The following is a 13,486-nucleotide window of genomic DNA, read 5'->3' on the forward strand; positions in this document are numbered from 1 at the left end:
AGGTCCGCTCTCACCACGCATTTTATTAGCTGCTCAGGTCCGCTCTCGCCACGCCTTTTATTGACTGCTCAGGTCCGCTCTCGCCACGCCTTTTACTGACCGCTCAGTTCCGCTCTCGCCACGCCTTTTATTGACTGCTCTGGTCCGCTCCCGCCATGCCTTTTATTGACTGCTCAGGTCCGCTCTCGCCACGCCTTTTATTGACTGCTCTGGTCCACTCTCGCCACGCCTGTTATTGACTGCTCAGGTCCGCTCTCGCCACGCCTTTTACTGACCGCTCAGTTCCGCTCTCACCACGCCTTTTATTGACCGCTCAGGTCCACTCTCGCCACGCCTTTTATTGGCCTCTCAGGTCCGCTCTCGCCACGCCTTTTATTGGCCTCTCAGGTCCGCTCTCACCACGCATTTTATTGACCGCTCTGGTCCGCTCTCACCACGCCTTTTATTGACCGCTCAGGTCCACTCTCGCCACGCTTTTTATTAGCTGCTCAGGTCCGCTCTCGCCACGCCTTTTATTGACCTCTCAGGTCCGCTCTCGCCACGCCTTTTATTGGCCTCTCAGGTCCGCTCTCGCACGCCTGTTATTGACCGCTCAGGTCCACTCTCGCCACGCCTTTTATTGGCCGCTCAGGGCCGCTCTCGCCACTCTTTTTATTGGCCTCTCAGGTCCGCTCTCGCCACACCTTTTATTGACCGCTCAGGTCCACTCTCGCCACGCCTTTTATTGGCCTCTCAGGTCCGCTCCCGCCACACCTTTTATTGGCCTCTCAGGTCCGCTCTCACCACGCATTTTATTGACCGCTCAGGTCCACTCTCGCCATGCTTTTTATTAGCTGCTCAGGTCTGCTCTCGCCACGCCTTTTATTGGCCTCTCAGGTCCGCTCCCGCCACACCTTTTATTGGCCTCTCAGGTCCGCTCTCACCACGCATTTTATTGGCCTCTCAGGTTCGCTCTCGCCACTCTTTTTATTGGCCTCTCAGGTCCGCTCATGCCATGCATTTTATTGACCGCTCAGGTCCACTCTCGCCATGCTTTTTATTAGCTGCTCAGGTCCACTCTCGCCACGCCTTTTATTGACCTCTCAGGTCCGCTCTCGCCACACCTTTTATTGGCCTCTCAGGTCCGCTCTCACCACGCCTTATATTGACCGTTCTGGTCCGCTCTCGCACGCCTGTTATTGACCGCTCAGGTCCGGTCTTGCCACGCTTTTTATTGGCCGCTCTGGTCCGCTCTTGCCGTGCCTTTTATTGACCGCTCAGGTCCGCTCTCACCACGCCTTTTATTGGCCTCTCAGATCCACTCTCGCCACGCCTTTTATTGACCGCTCAGGTCCGCTCTCGCCACGCCTTTTATTGGCCTCTCAGGTCCACTCTCGCCACGCCTTTTATTGGCCTCTCAGATCCACTCTCGCCACGCCTTTTATTGGCCTCTCAGATCCACTCTCGCCACGCCTTTTATTGGCCTCTCAGATCCACTCTCGCCACGCCTTTTATTGACTGCTCAGGTCCGCTCTCGCCACACCTTTTATTGGCCTCTCAGGTCCGCTCTCGCCACGCATTTTATTGACCGCTCTGGTCCGCTCTCACCACGCATTTTATTAGCTGCTCAGGTCCGCTTTCGCTGCACCTTTTATTGACCGCTCAGGTCCGCTCTCGCCACACCTTTTATTGGCCGCTCAGGTCTGCTCTCGCCACACCTTTCATTGACCACTCAGGTCCGCTCCCGCCATGCCTTTTATTGACCGCTCAGGTCCGCTCTCGCCACGCCTTTTATTGACTGCTCTGGTCCACTCTCGCCACGCCTGTTATTGACTGCTCAGGTCCGCTCTCGCCACGCCTTTTACTGACCGCTCAGTTCCACTCTCACCACGCCTTTTATTGACCGCTTAGGTCCGCTCTCGCCACGCCTGTTATTGACTGCTCAGGTCCGCTCTCACCACGCCTTTTATTGACCGCTTAGGTCCGCTTTCGCCACGCCTTTTATTGACTGCTCAGGTCCGCTCTCGCCACGCCTTTTATTGGCCTCTCAGGTCCGATCTCGCCACGCTTGTTATTGACTGCTCTGGTCCGCTCTCGCCACGCTTGTTATTGACCGCTCTTTCCACGCCTTTTATTGACCGCTCAGGTCCGCTCTCGCCACGCCTTTTATTGACCGCTCAGGTCCGCTCTCGCCACGCCTTTTATTGGCCGCTCAGGTCCGCTCCCGCCACGCCTTTTATTGACCGCTCAGGTCCGCTCTCGCCACGCCTTTTATTGACCGCTCAGGTCCGCTCCCGCCACGCCTTTTATTGGCCTCTCAGGTCCGCTCTCACCACGCCTTTTATTGGCCTCTCAGGTCCGCTCTCGCCACGCCTGTTATTAACATCTCAGGTCAGCTCCCGCCACGCCTTTTATTGGCCTCTCAGGTCCACTCTCGCCATGCTTTTTATTAGCTGCTCAGGTCCGCGCTCGCCACGCCGTTTATTGAGCGTTCTGGTCCGCTCTCGCACGCCTGTTATTGACCGCTCAGGTCCGGTCTTGCCACGCTTTTTATTGGCCGCTCTGGTCCGGTCTTGCCGTGCCTTTTATTGACCGCTCAGGTCCGCTCTCGCCACGCCTTTTATTAGCCTCTCAGATCCACTCTCGCCACGCCTTTTATTGACCGCTCAGGTCCGCTCTCGCCACGCCTTTTATTGGCCTCTCAGGTCCACTCTCGCCACGCCTTTTATTGGCCTCTCAGATCCACTCTCGCCACGCGTTTTATTGGCCTCTCAGATCCACTCTCACCACGCTTTTTATTGGCCTCTCAGATCCACTCTCGCCACGCCTTTTATTGACCGCTCAGGTCCGCTCTCACCACGCATTTTATTAGCTGCTCAGGTCCGCTCTCGCCACGCCTTTTATTGACTGCTCAGGTCCGCTCTCGCCACACCTTTTACTGACCGCTCAGTTCTGCTCTCGCCACGCATTTTATTGACCACTCAGGTCCGCTCCCGCCATGCCTTTTATTGACCGCTCAGGTCCGCTCTCGCCGCGCCTTTTATTGACTGCTCTGGTCTACTCTCGCCACGCCCGTTATTGACTGCTCAGGTCCGCTCTCGCCACGCCTTTTACTGACCGCTCAGTTCCGCTCTCACCACGCCTTTTATTGACCGCTTAGGTCCGCTCTCGCCACGCCTGTTATTGACTGCTCAGGTCCGCTCTCACCACGCCTTTTATTGACCGCTCAGGTCCGCTCTCGCCACGCCTGTTATTGACTGCTCAGGTCCGCTCTCGCCACGCATTTTATTGGGCGCTCTGGTCCGCTCTCGCCATGCTTTTTATTGACTGCTCTGGTCCGCTCTCGCCACGCTTGTTATTGACCGCTCTTGCCACGCCTTTTATTGACCGCTCAGGTCCGCTCTCGCCACGCCTTTTATTGACCGCTCAGGTCCGCTCTCGCCACGCCTTTTATTGGCCTCTCAGGTCCGCTCTCGCCACGCCTTTCATCGACCGCTCAGGTCTGCTCTCGCCACGCCTTTTATTGGCTTCTCAGGTCCGCTTCCGCCACACCTTTTATTGACCGCTCAGGTCCACTCTCGCCACGCCTTTTATTGGCCGCTCAGGTCCGCTCTCGCCACGCCTTTTATTGACCGCTCAGGTCCGCTCCCGCCACGCCTTTTATTGGCCTCTCAGGTCCGCTCTCACCACGCCTTTTATTGGCCTCCCAGGTCCGCTCTCGCCACGCCTGTTATTAACATCTGAGGTCCGCTCCCGCCACGCCTTTTTTGGCCTCTCAGGTCCACTCTCGCCATGCTTTTTATTAGCTGCTCAGGTCCGCGCTCGCCACGCCTTTTATTGACCGCTCAGGTCCGCTCTCGCCACGCCTGTTATTGACCGCTCAGGTCCGCTCTCGCCACGCCTTTTATTGGCCTCTCAGGTTCGCTCTCGCCACTCTTTTTATTGGCCTCTCAGGTCCGCTCATGCCACGCATTTTATTGACCGCTCAGGTCCACTCTCGCCATGCTTTTTATTAGCTGCTCAGGTCCAGTCTCGCCACGCCTTTTATTGACCTCTCAGGTCCGCTCTCGCCACACCATTTATTGGCCTCTCAGGTCCGCTCTCACCACGCCTTATATTGACCATTTCTGGTCCGCTCTCGCACGCCTGTTATTGACCGCTCAGGTCCGCTCTTGCCACGCTTTTTATTGGCCGCTCTGGTCCGCTCTTGCCGTGCCTTTTATTGACCGCTCAGGTCCGCTCTCGCCACGCCTTTTATTGGCCTCTCAGATCCACTCTCGCCACGCCTTTTATTGACCGCTCAGTTCCGCTCTCGCCACGCCTTTTATTGACTGCTCTGGTCCGCTCCCGCCATGCCTTTTATTGACTGCTCAGGTCCGCTCTCGCCACGCCTTTTATTGACTGCTCTGGTCCACTCTCGCCACGCCTGTTATTGACTGCTCAGGTCCGCTCTCGCCACGCCTTTTACTGACCGCTCAGTTCCGCTCTCACCACGCCTTTTATTGACCGCTCAGGTCCACTCTCGCCACGCCTTTTATTGGCCTCTCAGGTCCGCTCTCGCCACGCCTTTTATTGGCCTCTCAGGTCCGCTCTCACCACGCATTTTATTGACCGCTCTGGTCCGCTCTCACCACGCCTTTTATTGACCGCTCAGGTCCACTCTCGCCACGCTTTTTATTAGCTGCTCAGGTCCGCTCTCGCCACGCCTTTTATTGACCTCTCAGGTCCGCTCTCGCCACGCCTTTTATTGGCCTCTCAGGTCCGCTCTCGCACGCCTGTTATTGACCGCTCAGGTCCACTCTCGCCACGCCTTTTATTGGCCGCTCAGGGCCGCTCTCGCCACTCGTTTTATTGGCCTCTCAGGTCCGCTCTCGCCACACCTTTTATTGACCGCTCAGGTCCACTCTCGCCACGCCTTTTATTGGCCTCTCAGGTCCGCTCCCGCCACACCTTTTATTGGCCTCTCAGGTCCGCTCTCACCACGCATTTTATTGACCGCTCAGGTCCACTCTCGCCATGCTTTTTATTAGCTGCTCAGGTCTGCTCTCGCCACGCCTTTTATTGGCCTCTCAGGTCCGCTCCCGCCACACCTTTTATTGGCCTCTCAGGTCCGCTCTCACCACGCATTTTATTGGCCTCTCAGGTTCGCTCTCGCCACTCTTTTTATTGGCCTCTCAGGTCCGCTCATGCCACGCATTTTATTGACCGCTCAGGTCCACTCTCGCCATGCTTTTTATTAGCTGCTCAGGTCCACTCTCGCCACGCCTTTTATTGACCTCTCAGGTCCGCTCTCGCCACACCTTTTATTGGCCTCTCAGGTCCGCTCTCACCACGCCTTATATTGACCGTTCTGGTCCGCTCTCGCACGCCTGTTATTGACCGCTCAGGTCCGGTCTTGCCACGCTTTTTATTGGCCGCTCTGGTCCGCTCTTGCCGTGCCTTTTATTGACCGCTCAGGTCCGCTCTCACCACGCCTTTTATTGGCCTCTCAGATCCACTCTCGCCACGCCTTTTATTGACCGCTCAGGTCCGCTCTCGCCACGCCTTTTATTGGCCTCTCAGGTCCACTCTCGCCACGCCTTTTATTGGCCTCTCAGATCCACTCTCGCCACGCCTTTTATTGGCCTCTCAGATCCACTCTCGCCACGCCTTTTATTGGCCTCTCAGGTCCACTCTCGCCATGCTTTTTATTAGCTGCTCAGGTCCGCGCTCGCCACGCCGTTTATTGACCGCTCAGGTCCGCTCTCGCCACGCCTGTTATTGACCGCTCAGGTCCGCTCTCGCCACGCCTTTTATTGGCCTCTCAGGTTCGCTCTCGCCACTCTTTTTATTGGCCTCTCAGGTCCGCTCATGCCACGCATTTTATTGACCGCTCAGGTCCACTCTTGCCACGCCTTTTATTGGCCTCTCAGGTCCGCTCCCGCCACACCTCTTATTGGCCTCTCACGTCCGCTCTCACCACGCATTTTATTGACCGCTCTGGTCCGCTTTCACCACGCCTTTTATTGACCGCTCAGGTCCGCTCTCACCACGCATTTTATTAGCTGCTCAGGTCCGCTCTCGCCGCGCCTTTTATTGACTGCTCTGGTCTACTCTCGCCACGCCCGTTATTGACTGCTCAGGTCCGCTCTCGCCACGCCTTTTACTGACCGCTCAGTTCCGCTCTAACCACGCCTTTTATTGACCGCTTAGGTCCGCTCTCGCCACGCCTGTTATTGACTGCTCAGGTCCGCTCTCACCACGCCTTTTATTGACCGCTCAGGTCCGCTCTCGCCACGCCTGTTATTGACTGCTCAGGTCCGCTCTCGCCACGCATTTTATTGGGCGCTCTGGTCCGCTCTCGCCATGCTTTTTATTGACTGCTCTGGTCCGCTCTCGCCACGCTTGTTATTGACCGCTCTTGCCACGCCTTTTATTGACCGCTCAGGTCCGCTCTCGCCACGCCTTTTATTGACCGCTCAGGTCCGCTCTCGCCACGCCTTTTATTGGCCTCTCAGGTCCGCTCTCGCCACGCCTTTCATCGACCGCTCAGGTCTGCTCTCGCCACGCCTTTTATTGGCTTCTCAGGTCCGCTTCCGCCACACCTTTTATTGACCGCTCAGGTCCACTCTCGCCACGCCTTTTATTGGCCGCTCAGGTCCGCTCTCGCCACGCCTTTTATTGACCGCTCAGGTCCGCTCCCGCCACGCCTTTTATTGGCCTCTCAGGTCCGCTCTCACCACGCCTTTTATTGGCCTCCCAGGTCCGCTCTCGCCACGCCTGTTATTAACATCTGAGGTCCGCTCCCGCCACGCCTTTTATTGGCCTCTCAGGTCCACTCTCGCCATGCTTTTTATTAGCTGCTCAGGTCCGCGCTCGCCACGCCTTTTATTGACCGCTCAGGTCCGCTCTCGCCACGCCTGTTATTGACCGCTCAGGTCCGCTCTCGCCACGCCTTTTATTGGCCTCTCAGGTTCGCTCTCGCCACTCTTTTTATTGGCCTCTCAGGTCCGCTCATGCCACGCATTTTATTGACCGCTCAGGTCCACTCTCGCCATGCTTTTTATTAGCTGCTCAGGTCCAGTCTCGCCACGCCTTTTATTGACCTCTCAGGTCCGCTCTCGCCACACCATTTATTGGCCTCTCAGGTCCGCTCTCACCACGCCTTATATTGACCATTTCTGGTCCGCTCTCGCACGCCTGTTATTGACCGCTCAGGTCCGCTCTTGCCACGCTTTTTATTGGCCGCTCTGGTCCGCTCTTGCCGTGCCTTTTATTGACCGCTCAGGTCCGCTCTCGCCACGCCTTTTATTGGCCTCTCAGATCCACTCTCGCCACGCCTTTTATTGACCGCTCAGTTCCGCTCTCGCCACGCCTTTTATTGACTGCTCTGGTCCGCTCCCGCCATGCCTTTTATTGACTGCTCAGGTCCGCTCTCGCCACGCCTTTTATTGACTGCTCTGGTCCACTCTCGCCACGCCTGTTATTGACTGCTCAGGTCCGCTCTCGCCACGCCTTTTACTGACCGCTCAGTTCCGCTCTCACCACGCCTTTTATTGACCGCTCAGGTCCACTCTCGCCACGCCTTTTATTGGCCTCTCAGGTCCGCTCTCGCCACGCCTTTTATTGGCCTCTCAGGTCCGCTCTCACCACGCATTTTATTGACCGCTCTGGTCCGCTCTCACCACGCCTTTTATTGACCGCTCAGGTCCACTCTCGCCACGCTTTTTATTAGCTGCTCAGGTCCGCTCTCGCCACGCCTTTTATTGGCCTCTCAGGTCCGCTCTCGCACGCCTGTTATTGACCGCTCAGGTCCACTCTCGCCACGCCTTTTATTGGCCGCTCAGGGCCGCTCTCGCCACTCGTTTTATTGGCCTCTCAGGTCCGCTCTCGCCACACCTTTTATTGACCGCTCAGGTCCACTCTCGCCACGCCTTTTATTGGCCTCTCAGGTCCGCTCCCGCCACACCTTTTATTGGCCTCTCAGGTCCGCTCTCACCACGCATTTTATTGACCGCTCAGGTCCACTCTCGCCATGCTTTTTATTAGCTGCTCAGGTCTGCTCTCGCCACGCCTTTTATTGGCCTCTCAGGTCCGCTCCCGCCACACCTTTTATTGGCCTCTCAGGTCCGCTCTCACCACGCATTTTATTGGCCTCTCAGGTTCGCTCTCGCCACTCTTTTTATTGGCCTCTCAGGTCCGCTCATGCCACGCATTTTATTGACCGCTCAGGTCCACTCTCGCCATGCTTTTTATTAGCTGCTCAGGTCCACTCTCGCCACGCCTTTTATTGACCTCTCAGGTCCGCTCTCGCCACACCTTTTATTGGCCTCTCAGGTCCGCTCTCACCACGCCTTATATTGACCGTTCTGGTCCGCTCTCGCACGCCTGTTATTGACCGCTCAGGTCCGGTCTTGCCACGCTTTTTATTGGCCGCTCTGGTCCGCTCTTGCCGTGCCTTTTATTGACCGCTCAGGTCCGCTCTCACCACGCCTTTTATTGGCCTCTCAGATCCACTCTCGCCACGCCTTTTATTGACCGCTCAGGTCCGCTCTCGCCACGCCTTTTATTGGCCTCTCAGGTCCACTCTCGCCACGCCTTTTATTGGCCTCTCAGATCCACTCTCGCCACGCCTTTTATTGGCCTCTCAGATCCACTCTCGCCACGCCTTTTATTGGCCTCTCAGGTCCACTCTCGCCATGCTTTTTATTAGCTGCTCAGGTCCGCGCTCGCCACGCCGTTTATTGACCGCTCAGGTCCGCTCTCGCCACGCCTGTTATTGACCGCTCAGGTCCGCTCTCGCCACGCCTTTTATTGGCCTCTCAGGTTCGCTCTCGCCACTCTTTTTATTGGCCTCTCAGGTCCGCTCATGCCACGCATTTTATTGACCGCTCAGGTCCACTCTTGCCACGCCTTTTATTGGCCTCTCAGGTCCGCTCCCGCCACACCTCTTATTGGCCTCTCACGTCCGCTCTCACCACGCATTTTATTGACCGCTCTGGTCCGCTTTCACCACGCCTTTTATTGACCGCTCAGGTCCGCTCTCACCACGCATTTTATTAGCTGCTCAGGTCCGCTCTCGCCACGCCTTTTATTGACTGCTCAGGTCCGCTCTCGCCACGCCTTTTACTGACCGCTCAGTTCCGCTCTCGCCACGCCTTTTATTGACTGCTCTGGTCCGCTCCCGCCATGCCTTTTATTGACTGCTCAGGTCCGCTCTCGCCACGCCTTTTATTGACTGCTCTGGTCCACTCTCGCCACGCCTGTTATTGACTGCTCAGGTCCGCTCTCGCCACGCCTTTTACTGACCGCTCAGTTCCGCTCTCACCACGCCTTTTATTGACCGCTCAGGTCCACTCTCGCCACGCCTTTTATTGGCCTCTCAGGTCCGCTCTCGCCACGCCTTTTATTGGCCTCTCAGGTCCGCTCTCACCACGCATTTTATTGACCGCTCTGGTCCGCTCTCACCACGCCTTTTATTGACCGCTCAGGTCCACTCTCGCCACGCTTTTTATTAGCTGCTCAGGTCCGCTCTCGCCACGCCTTTTATTGACCTCTCAGGTCCGCTCTCGCCACGCCTTTTATTGGCCTCTCAGGTCCGCTCTCGCACGCCTGTTATTGACCGCTCAGGTCCACTCTCGCCACGCCTTTTATTGGCCGCTCAGGGCCGCTCTCGCCACTCTTTTTATTGGCCTCTCAGGTCCGCTCTCGCCACACCTTTTATTGACCGCTCAGGTCCACTCTCGCCACGCCTTTTATTGGCCTCTCAGGTCCGCTCCCGCCACACCTTTTATTGGCCTCTCAGGTCCGCTCTCACCACGCATTTTATTGACCGCTCAGGTCCACTCTCGCCATGCTTTTTATTAGCTGCTCAGGTCTGCTCTCGCCACGCCTTTTATTGGCCTCTCAGGTCCGCTCCCGCCACACCTTTTATTGGCCTCTCAGGTCCTCTCTCACCACGCATTTTATTGGCCTCTCAGGTTCGCTCTCGCCACTCTTTTTATTGGCCTCTCAGGTCCGCTCATGCCACGCATTTTATTGACCGCTCAGGTCCACTCTCGCCATGCTTTTTATTAGCTGCTCAGGTTCACTCTCGCCACGCCTTTTATTGACCTCTCAGGTCCGCTCTCGCCACACCTTTTATTGGCCTCTCAGGTCCGCTCTCACCACGCCTTATATTGACCGTTCTGGTCCGCTCTCGCACGCCTGTTATTGACCGCTCAGGTCCGGTCTTGCCACGCTTTTTATTGGCCGCTCTGGTCCGCTCTTGCCGTGCCTTTTATTGACCGCTCAGGTCCGCTCTCACCACGCCTTTTATTGGCCTCTCAGATCCACTCTCGCCACGCCTTTTATTGACCGCTCAGGTCCGCTCTCGCCACGCCTTTTATTGGCCTCTCAGGTCCACTCTCGCCACGCCTTTTATTGGCCTCTCAGATCCACTCTCGCCACGCCTTTTATTGGCCTCTCAGATCCACTCTCGCCACGCCTTTTATTGGCCTCTCAGATCCACTCTCGCCACGCCTTTTATTGACTGCTCAGGTCAGCTCTCGCCACACCTTTTATTGGCCTCTCAGGTCCGCTCTCGCCACGCATTTTATTGACCGCTCTGGTCCGCTCTCACCACGCATTTTATTAGCTGCTCAGGTCCGCTTTCGCTGCACCTTTTATTGACCGCTCAGGTCCGCTCTCGCCACGCCTTTTATTGGCCGCTCAGGTCCGCTCTCGCCACGCCTTTTATTGACCGCTGAGGTCCGCTCTCGCCACGCCTGTTATTGACTGCTCAGGTCCGCTCTCACCACGCCTTTTATTGACCGCTTAGGTCCGCTTTCGCCACGCCTTTTATTGACTGCTCAGGTCCGCTCTCGCCACGCCTTTTATTGGCCTCTCAGGTCCGATCTCGCCACGCTTGTTATTGACTGCTCTGGTCCGCTCTCGCCACGCTTGTTATTGACCGCTCTTTCCACGCCTTTTATTGACCGCTCAGGTCCGCTCTCGCCACGCCTTTTATTGACCGCTCAGGTCCGCTCTCGCCACGCCTTTTATTGGCCGCTCAGGTCCGCTCCCGCCACGCCTTTTATTGACCGCTCAGGTCCGCTCACGCCACGCCTTTTATTGACCGCTCAGGTCCGCTCCCGCCACGCCTTTTATTGGCCTCTCAGGTCCGCTCTCACCACGCCTTTTATTGGCCTCTCAGGTCCGCTCTCGCCACGCCTGTTATTAACATCTCAGGTCCGCTCCCGCCACGCCTTTTATTGGCCTCTCAGGTCCACTCTCGCCATGCTTTTTATTAGCTGCTCAGGTCCGCGCTCGCCACGCCGTTTATTGACCGTTCTGGTCCGCTCTCGCACGCCTGTTATTGACCGCTCAGGTCCGGTCTTGCCACGCTTTTTATTGGCCGCTCTGGTCCGGTCTTGCCGTGCCTTTTATTGACCGCTCAGGTCCGCTCTCGCCACGCCTTTTATTAGCCTCTCAGATCCACTCTCGCCACGCCTTTTATTGACCGCTCAGGTCCGCTCTCGCCACGCCTTTTATTGGCCTCTCAGGTCCACTCTCGCCACGCCTTTTATTGGCCTCTCAGATCCACTCTCGCCACGCGTTTTATTGGCCTCTCAGATCCACTCTCACCACGCTTTTTATTGGCCTCTCAGATCCACTCTCGCCACGCCTTTTATTGACCGCTCAGGTCCGCTCTCACCACGCATTTTATTAGCTGCTCAGGTCCGCTCTCGCCACGCCTTTTATTGACTGCTCAGGTCCGCTCTCGCCACACCTTTTACTGACCGCTCAGTTCCGCTCTCGCCACGCATTTTATTGACCACTCAGGTCCGCTCCCGCCATGCCTTTTATTGACCGCTCAGGTCCGCTCTTGCCGCGCCTTTTATTGACTGCTCTGGTCTACTCTCGCCACGCCTGTTATTGACTGCTCAGGTCCGCTCTCGCCACGCCTTTTACTGACCGCTCAGTTCCGCTCTCACCACGCCTTTTATTGACCGCTTAGGTCCGCTCTCGCCACGCCTGTTATTGACTGCTCAGGTCCGCTCTCACCACGCCTTTTATTGACCGCTCAGGTCCGCTCTCGCCACGCCTGTTATTGACTGCTCAGGTCCGCTCTCGCCACGCATTTTATTGGGCGCTCTGGTCCGCTCTCGCCATGCTTTTTATTGACTGCTCTGGTCCGCTCTCGCCACGCTTGTTATTGACCGCTCTTGCCACGCCTTTTATTGACCGCTCAGGTCCGCTCTCGCCACGCCTTTTATTGACCGCTCAGGTCCGCTCTCGCCACGCCTTTTATTGGCCTCTCAGGTCCGCTCTCGCCACGCCTTTCATCGACCGCTCAGGTCTGCTCTCGCCACGCCTTTTATTGGCCTCTCAGGTCCGCTTCCGCCACACCTTTTATTGACCGCTCAGGTCCGCTCTCGCCACGCCTTTTATTGGCCGCTCAGGTCCGCTCTCGCCACGCCTTTTATTGACCGCTCATTCCGCTCCCGCCACGCCTTTTATTGGCCTCTCAGGTCCGCTCTCACCACGCCTTTTATTGGCCTCTCAGGTCCGCTCTCGCCACGCCTGTTATTAACATCTCAGGTCCGCTCCCGCCACGCCTTTTATTGGCCTCTCAGGTCCACTCTCGCCATGCTTTTTATTAGCTGCTCAGGTCCGCGCTCGCCACGCCTTTTATTGACCGCTCAGGTCCGCTCTCGCCACGCCTGTTATTGACCGCTCAGGTCCGCTCTCGCCACGCCTTTTATTGGCCTCTCAGGTTCGCTCTCGCCACTCTTTTTATTGGCCTCTCAGGTCCGCTCATGCCACGCATTTTATTGACCGCTCAGGTCCACTCTCGCCATGCTTTTTATTAGCTGCTCAGGTCCAGTCTCGCCACGCCTTTTATTGACCTCTCAGGTCCGCTCTCGCCACACCATTTATTGGCCTCTCAGGTCCGCTCTCACCACGCCTTATATTGACCGTTCTGGTCCGCTCTCGCACGCCTGTTATTGACCGCTCAGGTCCGCTCTTGCCACGCTTTTTATTGGCCGCTCTGGTCCGCTCTTGCCGTGCCTTTTATTGACCGCTCAGGTCCGCTCTCGCCACGCCTTTTATTGGCCTCTCAGATCCACTCTCGCCACGCCTTTTATTGACCGCTCAGGTCCGCTCTCGCCACGCCTTTTATTGGCCTCTCAGATCCACTCTCGCCACGCCTTTTATTGACCGCTCAGATCCACTCTCACCACGCTTTTTATTGGCCTCTCAGATCCACTCTCGCCACGCCTTTTATTGACTGCTCAGGTCCGCTCTCGCCACACCTTTTATTGGCCTCTCAGGTCCGCTCTCGCCACGCATTTTATTGACCGCTCTGGTCCGTTCTCACCACGCATTTTATTGGCCGCTCAGGTCCGCTCTCGCCACGCCTTTTATTGACTGCTCAGGTCCGCTCTCGCCGTGCCTTTTATTGGCTGCTCAGGTCCGCTCTCGCCACGCCTTTTATTGACTGCTCAGGTCCGCTCTCGCCACACCTTTTATTGGCCTCTCAGGT

The sequence above is a fragment of the Heptranchias perlo genome, chromosome 8 (assembly GCF_035084215.1).
Source record: "Heptranchias perlo isolate sHepPer1 chromosome 8, sHepPer1.hap1, whole genome shotgun sequence".
NCBI lineage: Eukaryota > Metazoa > Chordata > Chondrichthyes > Hexanchiformes > Hexanchidae > Heptranchias > Heptranchias perlo.